This window comes from Giraffa tippelskirchi, chromosome X (genome assembly GCF_054371585.1).
Source record: "Giraffa tippelskirchi isolate mGirTip1 chromosome X, T2T-mGirTip1v1.2.pri, whole genome shotgun sequence".
In the NCBI taxonomy this organism is placed as follows: Eukaryota; Metazoa; Chordata; class Mammalia; order Artiodactyla; family Giraffidae; genus Giraffa; species Giraffa tippelskirchi.
In genome coordinates, this window is record NC_137289.1 from 152,444,592 (window position 1) to 152,461,576 (window position 16,985).

The 16,985-nt window shown below is 48.0% G+C and overlaps 1 long non-coding RNA gene across 1 annotated transcript in view; it reads right to left on the reverse strand.

Annotated features, from left to right (window-relative positions):
- Positions 1–12,693, reverse strand: part of LOC145536412 (uncharacterized) — a 111,442-nt gene extending 98,749 nt beyond the window's left edge. The window contains exon 1 of the long non-coding RNA XR_014075828.1: positions 11,765–12,693. This is a non-coding gene — a long non-coding RNA (uncharacterized LOC145536412). The remainder of the gene's footprint in view (positions 1–11,764) is intronic.
- Positions 12,694–16,985: the final 4,292 nt, after the last annotated feature.

Sequence of the window (16,985 nt, forward strand, 5' to 3'; positions counted from 1 at the left end):
GGGAATCTTTCTACACTGTTGATGGGAATGTAAATTGGTGAAGTCACTATGGAGAACAGAATGGAAGTCCCTCAAAAACCTAAACACTGAACTACCACAGGATATGTTTGGCATCCCTAACCGCACACATACTAAATTGCAAACATCTCGATGTGATGTCCAATCCTTTGGCCACCTCATGCGAAGAACTGACTCATTGGAAAAGACCCTGATGCTGGGACAGATTGAAGGCGGGAGGAGAAGGGGACGACAGAGGATGACATGGTTGGATGGCATCACTGACTCGATGGACATGAGCTTGAGCAAGCTCCGGGAGTTGGTGATGGACAGGGAGGCCTGGCGAGCTGCGGTCCATGGGGTCGCAAACAGCTGGACACGACTGAGCGACTGAACTGAATGGTATCTTCGGCGTGAAGGAAGGGGGTTTCTGCCTGCGGGGATGCACAGATGTTCCTTCCCGATTCTCTGAATGCCTGAAAACACCTTCCACGTGTGCAGCAGAACCCCAGTTACACCAAGTCTCCTGGTACGAGTTCAGGGACTTGCTTTCTCCCAAACCCGATTCACGGCAGAGCTCGGACACTGGGTCCCCCTCCTCTTTCCCCAACTGCAATACTCATCTCCCCCACCCCTGCAAAAAAAACCTGTTCTGGGTCCCCCCGGTGGGTGGGGGTGTCTCCGTTTCCTGTTTCAGATGAAGCAAAAGCTCTCCGGGATTTCTTGAAAGACAAACCTTAAACCGCCAGCCCAGTAACATCCCCTCCAACTGCAAGGGAAAGACCCAATGCAGGTTTCTCTGTCTGGAGAAGCTTTTTGCAACCCATCCCTGCAAAGCAGCATCTCCCGTTCACGATGATGTGGTGACTTCATCCACGCGCACAGCAGGAATGCCATGAGATGGGATACAGATTCTGTTTTCAGAGCCTCCTGGAGAATCAGAGCTTTTAAGAAGGTCACCATCCTGACCCACCGGCCCGCTGCCTTGAATAAGAGTCCCCAGTATCAAACATCACAAATGGATGATAAATGCAGACTAAGAATATAGCTAAAACTCAGGTTTGTGTGCGTGCATGCTAAGTCACTTCAGTCTTGTCCGATGCTTTGAGGTTCCATGAACTGTAGCCCCGCCAGGCTCCTCTGTCCATGGGATTCTCCAGGCAAGGATACTGGAGTGGGTTGCTGTTTCCCTCCTCCAGGGGATCTTCTCGACCCAGGGGTCGAACCTGTGTCTTCTGCTTGGCCGACGGATTCTTCACCGCTCAGCCATGCTAAGTCATCTTAAGTACACCTAAGTCTGATGATGATCTGACTCCGAGAAAAGTTCTTCTCCCTGCAAAGTTATATTTGTGCAAACAAATTCATGTTTTGTGTGTAGAAATGAGACACACAATTTATATCTGCTTATCTTGGTTTAGGTATTTTATATGCAATGTTTTTCAGAAAAGGCTCCATGCGGGGAAGAAACTTGCTAAAAACAGACCCTTATTAATAATGTTTTGGGTTTTTGTCTCTGCTTTTACTTACTGGACTGAGTTGGAAAAGATGCGTCTACTTCAAATAGCTAGAACCTCAGAAGAGGACCTTATTTGGACAAAGGGTCTTGCAGAGGTGATGGAGTGAAGGTCTGAGATGAGGCCCTCCTGGATGGGGGTGGCCTAAACCCCGTGACAGGGTCCTTACAAGACACGGAAGAGGAGAGACACGGACACAGAGGAGAAGCCACGTGGAGACGGAGGCGGAGACGGGAGGGAGGCGGCCACCAGCCCAGGGACGGACGCCCGGAGCCCCCAGAAGCCGGAAGAGGCGGGAAGCACCCTCCCCTGGAGACTCTGCACGGAGCTCAGCCCTGGGACCCCTGACCTCAGACGTCTGGTCTCCAGGACTCGGGGAGGATGAATTCCCATTGTTCGGGTCCACTTGGTCTGTGGTCATTTGAAGGCATGATACAGACATAGAGAACGAAGGTAGAGATGGCAAGAGAGAAGGGGATGAGATGAATTGGCCGATTGGGATTGACACATATACACTCTATGTGTATAGATGATACATTTTGCATGTATAGATGGTACATTGTGCATAGTGTATATGGTATCATGGTACATTGATACCATGCGCAAAACAGGTAACTAATGAGAACCTAGGGTATAGCCCAGGGCTACTCAGTGCTCTGTGGTCACTTAAATTGGAAGGAAAAAAAAAAAACCCAGAATATATGTATACATGAGGGCTTCCCAGATGGCGCTGGTGGTGAAGAAGTGTGTGTTAACTGCTCAGTTGTATCCGACTCTGCGACCCCAAGGAGTACAGCCCGCCAGGCTCCTCTGTCAGTGGGATCCTCCAGGCAAGGATATTGGAGTGGGTCGCTGTTTCCCTCCTCCTGGGGATCTTCCCTATTCAGGGATTGAACTGAGGTCTCCTGCAATGGCAGGCAGATTCTTTACCATCTGAGCCACCAGAGAAGCCCAGTGGCAAAAGAAACCGCCTGCCAATTCAGGACATATAAGAGATGCAGTTTCGATCCCTGGGTCGGGAAGACCCCCTGGAGAAGGAAATGGGAACCCACTCCAGTCTTCTTGCCTGGAGAATCCCATGGACAGAGGAGCCTGGCGGGCTACAGTCCACGGGGTCACAGCGAGTGTGACACGCCTGGAGTGACCGAACACTCAAGCACACCCATGTGCATACGTACGCCTTATTCACTTTGCTTTACAGCATAAATTAACACCGCATTGTAAATAAAGCAACAATACTCAAAAAATAAATTTTTTTAAAGGTTTTGCCAAATATGTGTTCAGAGTTTGTATCCCCACCAGTAACATGCAGGGGCGTCAGCAGATTTCTAGCTCCCCGGCGTCAGTTCTGTGTATCTATTTCGGTCACTGTCTCCCTCCCTCCGTCTCGGATTCTGTCTCTCTGCATGTACCCAGACGACAGCCACGCAAGGACCCAGGGAGAAGATGCCACCTGCAAGCCAGGAAGGACCCTGCCCCCAGAAACGAACCGTGATGACACCCTTGGCCTCAGACGGAACAGACTCCGGGAATGGAAAAATCACAGATGTCTGGTGAATAAGCCGCCACGTCTGCGTTCTCGGGTCCAGCAGCTGGGGCCGTGTCCCGGGCGAATCTCTAATCCTCTGACACCCACCCTTTCGTCTTCCTCATCTTCATCCTCCTCCACACCGTCACCAAGTCCAGGACAGACGGTCCACAGCCGGTAGACACGCTTCCATCTCTTCCAGGCCACGGCTGCCAGGGAGAGGTTCACGGAGCTCCTGAGATTTTTTTTTTTTTGCCTTTTAATCTGCAATCATATGGCACGTTACCCCAGACTCCGCTCAAGTCGCTCAGACGACTTTGGACGAAACGCTATTCCTTTAATCAGCTCCACGTCCCCTGAAGGTTTTTTTTTTGATTGTTTCTCTTTCGACGTAGTCTTCCAGCTTTTTGGCCAAGACTTTCATCATTTTCCATCTCTCCCTGGAATCCCCCCAACCTCTCCAGGTCTCAGCTGGCTCATGCCCGTCTCTCAGCTGTGTGTCCGCAAAGCCGGGGCTTCTTGGAATCTGGGATCTGAGAACACCAGAGATATTCTGGAGTCTGCAAGAGCCCTGATGACGTGACTTGGCTAGGTACGGAGCTTGAACTCACTCCAAGAAGCAGCTCATACTCCAGCGACAGGCATATGCTGATCTGAAAAGGTCTAAGCTCTTCAGAGTCCCTCAGTACGTATCCAGCGCTCCGAGATACTCTAAACACTCAGGAACCGAGTTTACGTTGTCCGTTTCGATCCCTGGGTTGGGAAGATCCCCTGGAGGAGGGCATGGCAACCCACTCCAGTGTTGTTGCCTGGAGAATCGCATGGACAGAGGAGCCTGGTGGGTTACAGTCCACGGGGTCGCAAAGAGTCGGACATGACTGCGTGCAAACGCACGTGGCATGTCTCAGCGCTGAGGTTAACCTGTTGGACTCCGATACCAGAGTTACCCTTCTTCTATACATTTAGATTGCTGCATTATCATCGCTTTGATCTTGACACCTTGTATGGGTCGAATTTGTTGTTGTTCAGTGGCTAAGTTGTGTCCCACTCTTTGTGACCCGAAGGACTGCAGTACACCAGGCCTCGTGGTCCATCAGTCTCTCTCAGAGTTTGGTCAAAGTCAAGTCCATTGAGTCGATGATGTCATCCAACCGTCTCACCCTCTGCCACCTCTTTTCCCCTTTCGCCTTTAATCTTTCCCAGCATCAGAATCTTTCCCAGAGAGTCAGCTCTTCACATCAGCTGGCCAAAGTATCAGAGCTGCAGCATCAGTCCTTCCAATGAATATTCAGGGTTGATTTCCTTTAGGATTGACTGCTTTGATCTCATTGCTGTCCAAGAGACTCTCAAGAGTCTTCTCCAGCACACTTTGAAGGCATCAGTTTTTCAGGGCTCAGCCTTCTGTATGGTCCAACTCTCACATCCGTACATGATTAGTGGAAAAACAATAGCTTTGACTATAAGCTATAAGTTGACTATACAGACCTTTGCCAGCAGAGTGATGTCTCTGCTTTTTAAATACACTGTCTAGGTTTGTCATAGCTTTTCTTCCAAGGAGCAAGCATCTTTTAATTTCCTAAAAAATTTAACAGACTTTTAAAAATGGTCCATGTCAAAAAAATAAAAAGGAAACACACATCTTGCAAAACAGCACTAATTAGACAACGATGATTTTTGGGGTCATCACTGAGGTGTGAAATATAAAAACAGACAAACGCCGACAATAAAACAAAACCAGGCAATGATGAGGCTGATGAACAGGCTGCTTATCAAGCATGTTCCAACCACGGACGGGGCTTTCCACGTGGCTCAGTGGTAAAGAATCCACCTGCCACTTCAGGAGACACAGGTTTGATCCCTGGGTCGGGAAGATCCCCTGGAGAAGAGAGTGGCAACCCACTCCAGTATTCCTGCCTGGAGAATCCCATGGACAGAGGAGCCTGGCGGGCTACAGCCCATGGGGTCCCAAAAGAGACGGACGTGACAATTACAGACCACCATGGACCACTGGGTTTAATCCCGTGTGAGCTTTGGAGAGACTGTGGAAAGTGCCCCAGAAGCCTTCCTGCCGTGGGGTGAGGGAGGTGCAGTGTTGACCTCCAAGACTAGCCATGCTTCACGTGGGGGCTGCTTTGAAGGAACCCCCAGTCCCCAGCCTACTGTGGCCTGCCTCCAATATGTCCATCTGGCTGCAGTGGTCAGATAAAGACCCCAGAAAAACAGACACAAGACCTACGGCTGGAAACGCTTGGGTCAGTACATGCTAATGTATCAGTAAAGGAGAGATTACTCACCGCTCAGTAAGTGAAGCGCTTTTGATAAAAAGCGCTGGAATTGTTGGCTTTCTATATGGAAGAAAGATGAAAACCATCTGGATACACACACACACACTCAGACACTTTCAAATGGACTGAAGTCAACTTCTGCAAGAAAAAAATATTTGTTTCACTCTTTCTAGTCCAAGGAGATTTTTGTTAAAAAAAAAAAAAGAAGACATGAAAATGTGAACCATTAAATACGTTGGCCACCTGATGCGAAGACCTGACTCACTAGAAAAGACCCCGCTGCTGGGAAACATTGAAGGTGGGAGGAGAAGGGGGCGACAGAGGATGAGATGGTTGGATGGCATCACCGACTCGATGGATGTGAGTCTGAATAAGCTCCAGGAGATGGTGAAGGACAGGGAAGCCAGGCGGGCTGCGGTCCTTGGGGTCGCAAAGAGTCAGACACGACCGAGCGACTTAATGACAACAAAAGAGGGTGCATTTGACCAAACTTACAGTTCACTTCAGTTCAGTTCAGTTGCTCAGTCATGTCCGTCTTCTTTACATCAAGTTAAAAAGTGGAAGTGTTAGTCATTCAGTCCTGTCAGACTCTTTGTAACCGCATGGACTGCAGCCCACCAGGCTCCTCTGTCCATGGGATTCTCCAGGCAAGAACACTGGAGTGGGTTGCCATTTCCTCCTTCAAGGGGTCTTTCTGACCCAGGGATCAAAACTGCATCTCCTGCATTGGCAGGCAGATTTTTTCTTTCTTTCTTTTTTTTCTTTTTCTTTTTTTCACCATCTGAGCCATTAGGGAAGACCATGAATATGTCTTTATTCATTAAAAAGCATTGGGAAGGATTTTCATACGTCAAAAAGATGCATCATCTCCAAATTCTTTTTACACAGATCTGCCAAAAAATCTTCAGTCCGTGAACATTACATATCAGCAGGACACTTCTTCAGGAATCTGGGGTGAGGCGTGACATGTACCCCGATACCATCAACAGCCTATTTATATTCTTCAATGGACTCCAGTGGGACGCACAGAGGAGAGTCCAGGATAGCTGGCCAGGTTTTCTTTCTTCACCTGATGGTGCTGCCATTGGGTCTGCCTTCTTTTTTTTCCCCAAAACTAAACTTTTTATTTCGCCTTGGGATATAGCCAATTAACAATTTTGTGATAGTTTCGGGTGGACAGCGAAGGGGCTCAGCTATACATGTACATGTATCCATTCTCCTCCAAACTCCCCTCCCATCCAGGCTGCCACATGACATTGAGCAGAGTTCCCTGTCCTGTCCAGCAGGTCCTTGCTGGTTCTCCATGTTAAACACAGCAGTGTGTCCATGTCCACCCCCAACTCCCTGACTATCCCTTCCCCACCCTTCCCCCTGGGAACCAGAAGGTTATTACAGAGTATTGAGCAGAGTTCCGTGTGCTGTCCAGCAGGTCCCTGCTGGTTCTCCATGTTAAATACAGCAGTGTGTCCATGTCATAATCACAAACTCCCAATCTATCCTCAAGAGCAGAGACACGTATTTATTGAACCCAAACTCACAGCAGCCTTACGACAGAAAGGAGAAAGCAGAGAGAATGGTACCCGCTCCATCGACGAGGCGCCGTGGGCTGGTGAGGTAAGCAGAGAGTGGGCGACACAGAAATGGGCAGTTGGAGGACAGATTTTTCCTGGCCTCAGAGTCCATTCTTCTCCCCGCGCCTGCCCCCGCTTCCTGCTGGTCTACGTGGGCGAGTCCGGTTAGGAAAATACGGCCACCGTATTGCTGGAAAGGGCTCAAGGATGACGTGGACCAACACCAGAGACGTCTGCCTCACTCCGTGTGTATTTTTCCCCTTGAGCTGAAAGGCTCAATGCTTTCATTTCAGATCAAAAATTAACTTTTATTTTTTTCCTTCAGAGAGGAGAAATCCCCAATATACCTGTCCTGGCTCTATAAACCCAACATTCAGTTCAATTCAGTTCAGTCGCTCAATTGTGTCCGACTCTTGGCGACCCCATGGACTGCAGCCCGCCAGGCTTCCCTGTCCATCACCATCTCCCGGAGTTTACTCAAACTCGTGTCCATCGAGTCGGTGATGCCATCCAACCATCCCACCCTCTGTCGTCACCTTCTCCTCCCGCCTTCAACCTTTCCCAGCATCAGAGTCTTTTCCAATGAGTCAATTCTTCGCATCAGGGGGCCAAAGGATTGGAGTTTCAGCTTCAGCGTCAGCCCTTCCAATGAACATGCAGGACTGATTTCCTTTAGGATGGACGGGTTGGGAATCATTCAAAGAGAAGCATCATTCCGTGAACATTTAGAAAAGAAGCAGAAAATCTCAATCACCTTTTATTTTGTTTAGGAGGACAGCAGAGAGAATGAAATCGACAACCAACCAAGCAATGCCATCTCCGTGATGGAGCTGGGTCTTGGTGAAGCCACATGTGTCCAAGAGATAACCATGTGTGAGCAATGGGATATTTCCTGCCATCTCAGTAAACAGAGGATGTCACAGACAGTAGTGATTGCAGCTGCCATGGATGGTGAACTAGTGAACCCTGAGGGAACTCAGGAAGGAAAGAACACTTGTCATCTAGCACCCATCAGGGGGCGCTTCCCTGGTGGCTCCGTGGTAAAGAATCCGCTGCCAGTGCAGGAGACGCAGGTTTGATCCTTGGTTTGGGAAGATCCCTCGGAGGAGGAAATGGCAACCCACTTCAGGATGCTTGCCTGGAGAATCCTACAGACAGAGGAGCCTGGAGGGCTACAGTCCATGGGGTTGCTAAGAGTCAGACACGACTGAGCAACTAACACTTTCTGATTCCAAAGCACTGTTAACTTTTCAGGTGGGCTGTAAAAAAAAAAAAAAAAATTCCCTTCCAAACGTATTCATGGAAAATTCCACAATCCTTTTTGCTTTAAATGTCAAAACGCGGAGTCGGTGATTTAAACAGGGGCACTGACTTGATGCCAACACGTAAGCCCTTTCCTCCTCCGGTTGAAAAATAAACAGTCGTATAGAAATGCTTGCTCAGCGTCTATGAACTTGCATATTCCTGGGGAACCTCTGTGTTTGGTGAGGTTGGAGGAATTGCAGAAACTGTAATAAATTCGTCCTTTAGTCACACAGCTGTGAACGGTCCCAAGGGCACGCTTTTAGGCATAATATATTTTACAAGTTTGAAATCTCACAAGAGGCCTTTGTTGCAAGGGAAAGGCAGAGGCCAGTACAAATACGAAAGATACACGCTGACTTGGGAATGTGTGCACCACCTTCGTGAAGGCAAAGAGTGTCCCAGGATTTTTTTTTTTTTAACCTCGTTCAATATACTTTGAATTCATGTGCGTGGCTCCGTCGCTCAGTCGTGTCCGACTTTTTGTGACCCCATGGACTGCGGCCGGCCAGGCTCCTCTGTCCATGGGATTCTCCAGGCAAGAACACTGGAGTGGATTGCCATGCCCTCCTCCAGGGGATCTTCCCGACCCAGGATGGAAACCGCGTCTCCTGCATTGCACGCAGTTTCTTTACAGCGGAGTCGACCGGGAAGCCCCTCCTGAATTCACAGGAGTGTTCGTATCCTAACCGTTTCGAAATCGCCAAGATTGTCTCAATTCGGGAGTAGCATGGCTTCACTCATCTAACAAGCTCCCGTAGGGCAAAGTTTCCTGCAGCCTTGGGGAAATTCACCTTTAAGGTAAAACAGATCGTGTTTATAGAGCCTAAAAGTCCTGCCAAGTCAACACCGGTTCTTTTCAAAGATTATGATTCAGCCATAAACGTAGCTTGTCACCTACTCACCATGCACTTTGGAACTATTTGTCTAGGTCCATAAAAACGGCCGTGTTGGAGTGGATGCTTGAATCTGTCTCTGCTCTGAAAATTGTGGCTGTTCAGTGGCTCAACCGTGTTCGACTCTTTGCAACCCCACGGACTGCGGCAAGCCAGTCTTCCTTGTTCTTCACCATCTCCCAGAGCTTGCTTAAACTCAGGTCCATCGAGTCAGTGATGCCATCCGAGCATCTCATTCTCTGTCGCCCCCTTCTCCTCCTGCCCTCAATCTTTCCCCGCATCAGGGTTTTTTGCAATGAGTTGGCTCTTCGCATCAGGTGGCTACAGTACTAGAGATTCAGCTTCAGCAAATTCAGCTCTGCAAATTAGAGTATGTTTCATATCGCTAAGCTGTAGCTTGAGCAGCCACATGGCGTGTGGGCTTAGGTGTTCCTGGGAGAACCCATTTCTTGACGTCCCACATCGTGGGTTCAACCCACAGGCTGCCGCCCTAGTCGACCACCAAAACCCTGCGTCTGCAGAAGTCGTCTAGGTTTACATCCGCTGTTTTTCTTGGAAAGTCGGAGCCACGGCCATACCTTATACCTCATTTCCAGTTTCACCAAGTGCGAGGCTAAGTCACACACAGAGAAAACGGGTCTGCACGCGGACCCTGCAAAATGGTTTGCTTCCAGTATAAGCAGCTCCTTTGCTCCTAAGCTTCTCAACCATTCATAAGCACTTGCCCTGGAAGATGGGAAGGGTCATAGCGGTGAATCCCCTGTCTTTGTAAACCTCCTAGCCAGGACGGGATTGAAGTTGACTTGGAAGTAAATTGGATCTGCCAACTACACACTGGCACTTGCCATGGGCACCTTCCATCCACCTCGACAAGGATTCAGTCAAGTGCTGCTGCAGCTGCTGAGATTCACCACCCCCTGGAAGGAGCTCAGGGTGGAGAGCAGACAGGAGACATCTGTGCTCTGGCCAAGATTGGCAGGACAGGTCTTCAGATGCTTAGATATTTTGCAGGAGCTGATTTTATGAACCCAGTTCTTAGATCTCCTCGTATCTAGAAAAGTCCGAAAATGATTCATGCTGACATCAGTTCCCGGAGACTAGAAAGCTTTTCCAAAAACTTCCGTGCTGGCCTGCATCAACTCCCCGTTCACCGAAACCACATATACCCTGACCTTCCCCCTCCCTGCCCCGCCTCTTTGGAGGAGACTCTCAGAGCTATCTGAGGCGCTGTCTCCCAGGCTGCAGTCCTCATCCTGCCCCTAAATAAAACTCAACTCGCAACTCTCACGCTGTGCATTTTTTTTTAAGTTGACAGATCAATGAAAAAAAAAAAAAACCCACAACTGTCTATGGGGTTGCTACAACCTTGAGAAATTCACATGTACTTTATAATCAACCGAGGTCAATGTTCAAGCCCTTCCTAATCCCTCCATGAAAAGTTACAGCCATAGCTCATTTTCTTGTGCTTTACCTACTGTTTGTTTTGGTTTTTTACAGAAATTGAGGCTTCACCACAACACTGATTCAGGCAAGTCCGTTGACACCATTTTTCCAGCAGCATCTGCTCACTTTGTGTCCCTGGGTCACATTTTGGTAATTCTTCCAGTATTTTGAGCTTTTTTCATTTTGATCATATGCGTTAAAAAGATCTGCAGTCAGTGACTTTCGAGGTTTTCCACAACTTGCTACAGGCTCACTAGATGGTTAGCATTTTTTAGTAGTGATATATTTTGCTATGAAGGTATGTACATTGCTTTTTGGTTTTTTTTTTTTTAGGAAATAATGTTGTTGCATACTTAATAGGCTATGTGCAGTGGTAAAGAATCCACCTGCCAATGCAGGAGATGCAGGTTAAACTCTGGGTCAGGATGATCCCCTGGAGGAGGACATGGCAACCCACTCCAGTATTCTTGCCTGGAGAATCCCACAGACAGAGGAGTCTGGTGGGCTACAGTCCATGGGGGTCACAAGAGTTGGACACGACTGAGCAACTAAACAATGAGGTACTTCAGAGAGGAATTGAGGCAGAGTATATAGGGGAAGGATTGTGCCCTTGTCCCAAAGCCCCATGGGATTCTGCTGAATCACACATGGACACTACCTTTCCTCATGTGATAATGCAAGAGCACTTGTATCAGTGTAGCAAATATACCTATAATGTGCCCAAACCATCCAAAGCAAGTGTTATTAGTGATTCCTCTGCTGAAACAACAATATCGTGGCTCCTGAGTGGTAACCCAGCCGTGATTCTGAGTGTGAAGAATTAATTCCCCGCAAAAAATCCTAAAAGAAACACAACAGTGTATCTGTCCTTGAACACCCTTCACAGGAAATCCTTCCAGCCAAAAGGGCTCTTCTCTTGGCAAAGAGTAACCCCCATGGACATCTCTCTGCCAAAGAGAACTCCCATGCACCATGTGTGTTTACTTACTTGTGGGTTTTCTATTTAACAAACTATGAGAAAGCTGATCCTTTTTCCCGTAAGCACGACCTAATACCCTCTAAACAATCATATTTAATTATATACACCATATTTTGGAAGTATCCCATAAACGCCTCTTCTCAGCTTTTCCTTTTTAAAAAAATTTCCTTTATAATGAAAAGCTTATTTTGCCTTTTGCCTAGAAGCAAAACTAGTGAAAACTAAAGTATGAAGATAAATATAACTTACATTAATTTTGTTGTTCAGTTGCTACGTTGTGTCCAAGTCTTTGCCACTCCGTGAACTGCACACATTAATGGACATTCCAACTTCCCTGGTGGCTCAGACGCTAAAGAATATGCCTTCAATGCAGGGAGACCCAAGTTCAATCCCTAGATCAGGAAGATCCCCTGGTGAAGGAAATAGCAACCCACTCCAGTACTTTTGCTTGGAGAATCCCGTGGACAGAGGAGCCTGGTGGGCTACAGTCCATGGCATTCTAACAGTCAGACACGATTTAGCAACTAAACCACCATTTTAAATTGAGCAAATTTAAAGCTAATATTTCTAGAACTTCTATGCATCACTTTGAACTTTTTCAGTAGTTTTACTCAAAGCTCCTTAGGACATCTAGAGTTAGTCTTAAGGAAGTTTTTTTTTTAATGGATCACGGTTTGTCTTTGGGTCTTATGTGATTTTGCTGGGAAAGTTGAGTCACTGCATTGTTTTCCTGAGTATGGAAAAGTTGAGTTAGTCCCATAACGATGAGGTTACTGGCAGATGCTGTCTGGAGAACAGCTGGTCGTCATAAGAACGGCCTCAGGCTCCCCGGCAGGACGAAAAAGACAGCAGGTGAGAACGTCATGGACGGTCCTTCATTTCTGAAACCACATCGATGCTTCGTTCTTAGTAAGTGAAAGGACTCTGGTTAAAAAAATAATAACTCTTAGGTTTATGGAAAAAAAAAAAAAAGCACAGTTTTCTTGCCAGTTGCATCACTTTCCTCTGAAACAGGCCGCTGAGTCACCAGCCAGCAACAAAACCTCCCCAATAAGTGACCAGATGAGAACCATAATGATCGAGCTGCTGGCTCCAGAGACAAACGGAGGTCAGGCTCGCCGAGTTCGAGGCTCCCCCAAAATGGAATTCTCGTCCGATCTGTGCAATCCCAGAGATTCAAACCAGAAAGGGGAACCACCCAGCTGGCAACCTTGGAAGCCCACACTCCCTTGCTCAAGACACAAAAGGGAGGACTTTTCAACCCCCGCACTCTTATCACTCAAAAACAAAGTGAAGCTCTTCTAAGCAGAATCCTCGGGGCCATCTGCTTTCTATCAGCCCTCATGTCAGTTTTTGCAAGCACTGTTTTTTAAATTTTTTTGGGGGGGGGTGGATGGAATCCATTGCAAGACCAGTGCCTCTGCAAAAGGACCCATGGAGCTGGGTTTTCCCTGGTGGTCCGGTGGTTAAGACTTCACCTTCCATGGCAGGGGGTGCGGGTTCGATCCCCGGTCTGGGAGCTAAGATCGTCTCTGAGTTGAGCACAGAGGGAAGCCAATCTTCACACAGAGGATTGCAGCCGCCCTGTTGCCATGGAAACCCCGGGGATTGTCCATTTCCTCTGCAGTCCTTAAATGCATGTGGCAACGCGGGTCAAAGTCCCCCCCTCCCCCCCAGCTACCCCCAGCCCCCTGAGCCTCCGCCCAGAGACGCCTCTGCAGCTTCTTAAACGCTCCTTCGCTTCCCACTTGTCTCTGATCTCAGGGGCGTTGCCTCTCTGCGCAGATTAACCTCGGGCGGTGGTGCTTCCTTTCAAGTCTGCAAAGCAGCTGTCCTGCCGTCAGGGATGGGGTCGGCTGGCTCCGCCCTGTCAGAAGCCGGTTGCAACGTGCGGACTTTGAAGACACTGGACAAGAAAGCCGCAATGGAAACACACCCAGCGTTAGCAAGCTTTAGGGCGACCATATCGAAGGGCATCAGAGCTGGCCATCTGACAGGGATACGAGGTCACGGGGGAGGAGCTTCGTAACAGACCGCGCAGGCTGCACACGGCACACGTTTGTTTCCATACAAGGACTGCGTGCTCGGTCGTGCCCGACTCGCCGCGACCCGCATGGACTGCAGCCCGCCAGGCTCCTGTGTCCATGGGATTCTCCAGGCAAGGATACTGCAGTGGGTTGCCATGCCCGCCTCCAGGGCATCTTCCCGACCCAGGGATCGAACCCTGGTCTCCTGCATTGCACAAAGGTTCTTTACCCCCGAGCTACCGAGGGAACTATAGGAGCCCACCGCCCCCAACCCGCACCCCCCCAAAAAAAACAAGCTTGATCTATTCCCTACTCAACAATTTTCTCAGGAGCACACTCTGCCAGGAAATCTTGACTCTGTGGGCCAGCAAAGCATTCTTGGGCCAGAGGGTGGAATGGAAAGTCCCGCATTTCAGACTCTGCTTGTAATAAAACTTGGAAGAAGACCATCCCCACCCACCGTCTCAGTCCACCGACTGTTCCTCCTGGACTGAGGTGAGCGCAGGGATCAAGGCTCACCATCTCCTTCATAGATTGTGTTCCCTGGACAGACGGGACCATCACTCAGTATCTCTACCATCGATTATTCTTCCTGGGATCTTAAGATCACTGCTCATGTATCTCGGTCATAGCTCTATCCCCACTGTTTTTAAATTTAATTAATTTTTATTTTTAATTAATTATTAAAATAGTCAAAAATTAAAATAATTAATAAACACGTAAATAATATTTATTAATGGCTGCACTGGGTCTTCATTGCTGCAAATGGGCTTTGTCTGCTTGCAGACGGCGGGGGATACTCTCTAGTTGTGGTGCGTGGGCTTCCCATTGCAATGGCTTCTGTCGTTGTGGAGCAGGGGCTGTAGGGTGTTCCGGCTTCAGTATTTGTGGGGCCCAGGATTAGTTGCTCCAGGGCATGTGGGATCTCCCCGGACAAAGGATCGAACTGGTGTCTCTTGCACTGGCAGGAGGATTCGTATCCATTGAGCCACCAGGGAAGCCCCTACTCCCTTTATTAATGTTCAGATCATCCCTGATTTGAGAGATTCACTTGTAAGGAAATGACCCAATAAATACATCAGTTCAGTCACTCAGTCGTGTCTGACTCTTTGTGACTCCATGGACTGCAGCACGCCAGGCCTCCCTGTCCATCACCAACTCCCAGAGCTTACTCAAACTCATGTCCATCGAGTCGGTGATGCCATCCAACCATCTCATCCTCTGTCGTCCCCTTCTCCTCCTGCCTTCAATCTTTCCCAGCATCAGGGTTTTTCCAATGAGTCAGTTCTTTGCATCAGGTGGCCAAAAGATTGGAGTTTCAGCTTTAATATCAGTCCTTCCAGTGAATATTCAGGACTGATTTCCTTTAGGACGGACTGTTTGGATCTCCTTGCAATCCAAGGGACTCTCAGGAGTCTTCTCCAACACCACAGTTCAAAAGCATCAATTCTTCAGCACTCAGCTTTCTTTATAGTCCAACTCTCACATTCATACGTGACCACTGGAAAAAACATAGCTTTGACTAGGTGGATCTTTGTTGGCAAAGTAACATCTCTGCTTTTTAATATGCTGTCTAGGTTGGTCATAACTTTCCTTCCAAAGAGTAAGCATCTTTTAATTTCATGGCTGCAGTCACCATCTGCAGTGATTTTGGAGCCCAGAAAAATAAAGTCAGCCACTGTTTCCACTGTTTCCCCATCTGTTTTCCATGAAGTGATGGAACCGGATGCCATGATCTTAGTTTTCTGAATGTTGAGCTTTAAGCCAACTTTTTCACTTACCTCTTTCACCTTCATCAAGAGGCTCTTTAGTTCTTCTTCACTTTCTGCCATAAGGGTGGTATCATCTGCGTATCTGAGGTTATTGATATTTCTCCCGGCAATCTTGATTCCAGCTTGTGCTTCTTCCAGCCCAGCGTTTCTCATGATGTACTCTGCATATAAGTTAAATAAGCAGGGTGACAATATACAGCCTTGATGTACTCCTTTTCCTATTTGGAACCAGTCTGTTGTTCCATGTCCAGTTCTAACTGTTGCTTCCTGACCTGCATACAAATTTCTCAGGAGGCAGGTCAGGTGGTCTGGTATTCCCATCTCTTTCAGAATTTTCCACAGTTTGTTGTGATCCACACAGTCAAAGGCTTTGGCACAGTCAGTAAAGCAGAAATAGATGTTTTTTCTGGAACTCTCTTGCTTTTTCGATGATCCAGTGGATGTTCGCAATTTGATCTCTGGTTCCTCTGCCTTTTCTAAAACCAGCTTGACCATCTGGAAGTTCACGGTTCACCTATTGCTGAAGCCTGGCTTGGAGAATTTTAAGCATTACTTTACTAGCCTGTGAGATGAGTGCAATTGTGTGGTAGTTTGAGCATTCTTTGGCATTGCCTTTCTTTGGGACTGGAATGAAAACTGACCTTTTCCAGTTCTGTGGCCACTGCTGAGTTTTCCAAATTTGCTGGCATATTGAGTGCAGCACTTTCACAGCATCATCTTTTAGGATTTGAAATAGCTCAACTGGAATTCAACTCTCACAATAAATGCATACAAAACCTCATTTCTGTGTAGGAAAGTCTTCTGCAAACCTTTCAACAGGTGGTTGTCATCATTTGGAATCAGACTGAGCATCTGTGAGTTTATCGGCTCTTTTTGAAGATGGCTCCATAGGCCAGGTGCTTCTTCCCTGGTGATTTAGATGGTAAAGAATCTGCCTGCAATGCGGGAGACCCAGGTTCGATTCCTGGGTCAGGAAGGTCCCATGGAGAAGGGAATGGCAACCCACTCCAGTGTTCATGCCCGGAGAATCCCATGGACAGAGGAGCCTGGTGGGCTACAGTTCATGGGCTCTTGAAGAGCTGGATATGACTGAGCAAGGAGCAATCTGTGGGCCAGCCACACATGCACTTGGAAATAAAGTGTTTGCAAGATGGAAAATCTCAGAACTGCAAGCGAGAGACACCTTTGACTTCAGGAGATGGGATGACTCACAGAACAGAACCGAACTTGAAAGCAGGTATTAACATATCTCAAAAGAGATAGTGTGTCATCCAAGGAATGTGGTGAAACAAAACGAAGGAAGATAAATTCATGGAGGCCAAGGTGACAAATCACGCATTACCCTGCCTGCGGGAGATCACACCGAGAGCTGAGGTCACGCCCATGCTCCTTAGGAGATGCACCCCTTTTAAAAACAGAGGTGAACTCTCTAATCCTGTTGCATCTCAAGCCAGAAAGCATTTATGTCACTTCAATTGTGTGCCTTATTTTTTACAAATAGTTTTTTAAAATTATGTTTTAATTGGAGGCTAATTGCTTTGCGGTGTTGTCTTGGTTTCTGCCGTACAGCAAAGTGAATCAACCGTGAGCACACATACATCCCCTCCCTCCCGCCCCCATCCGCCCCTCCAGGTCGTCGCAGAGCCCTGAGCTGAGCCCCATGTGCTACAC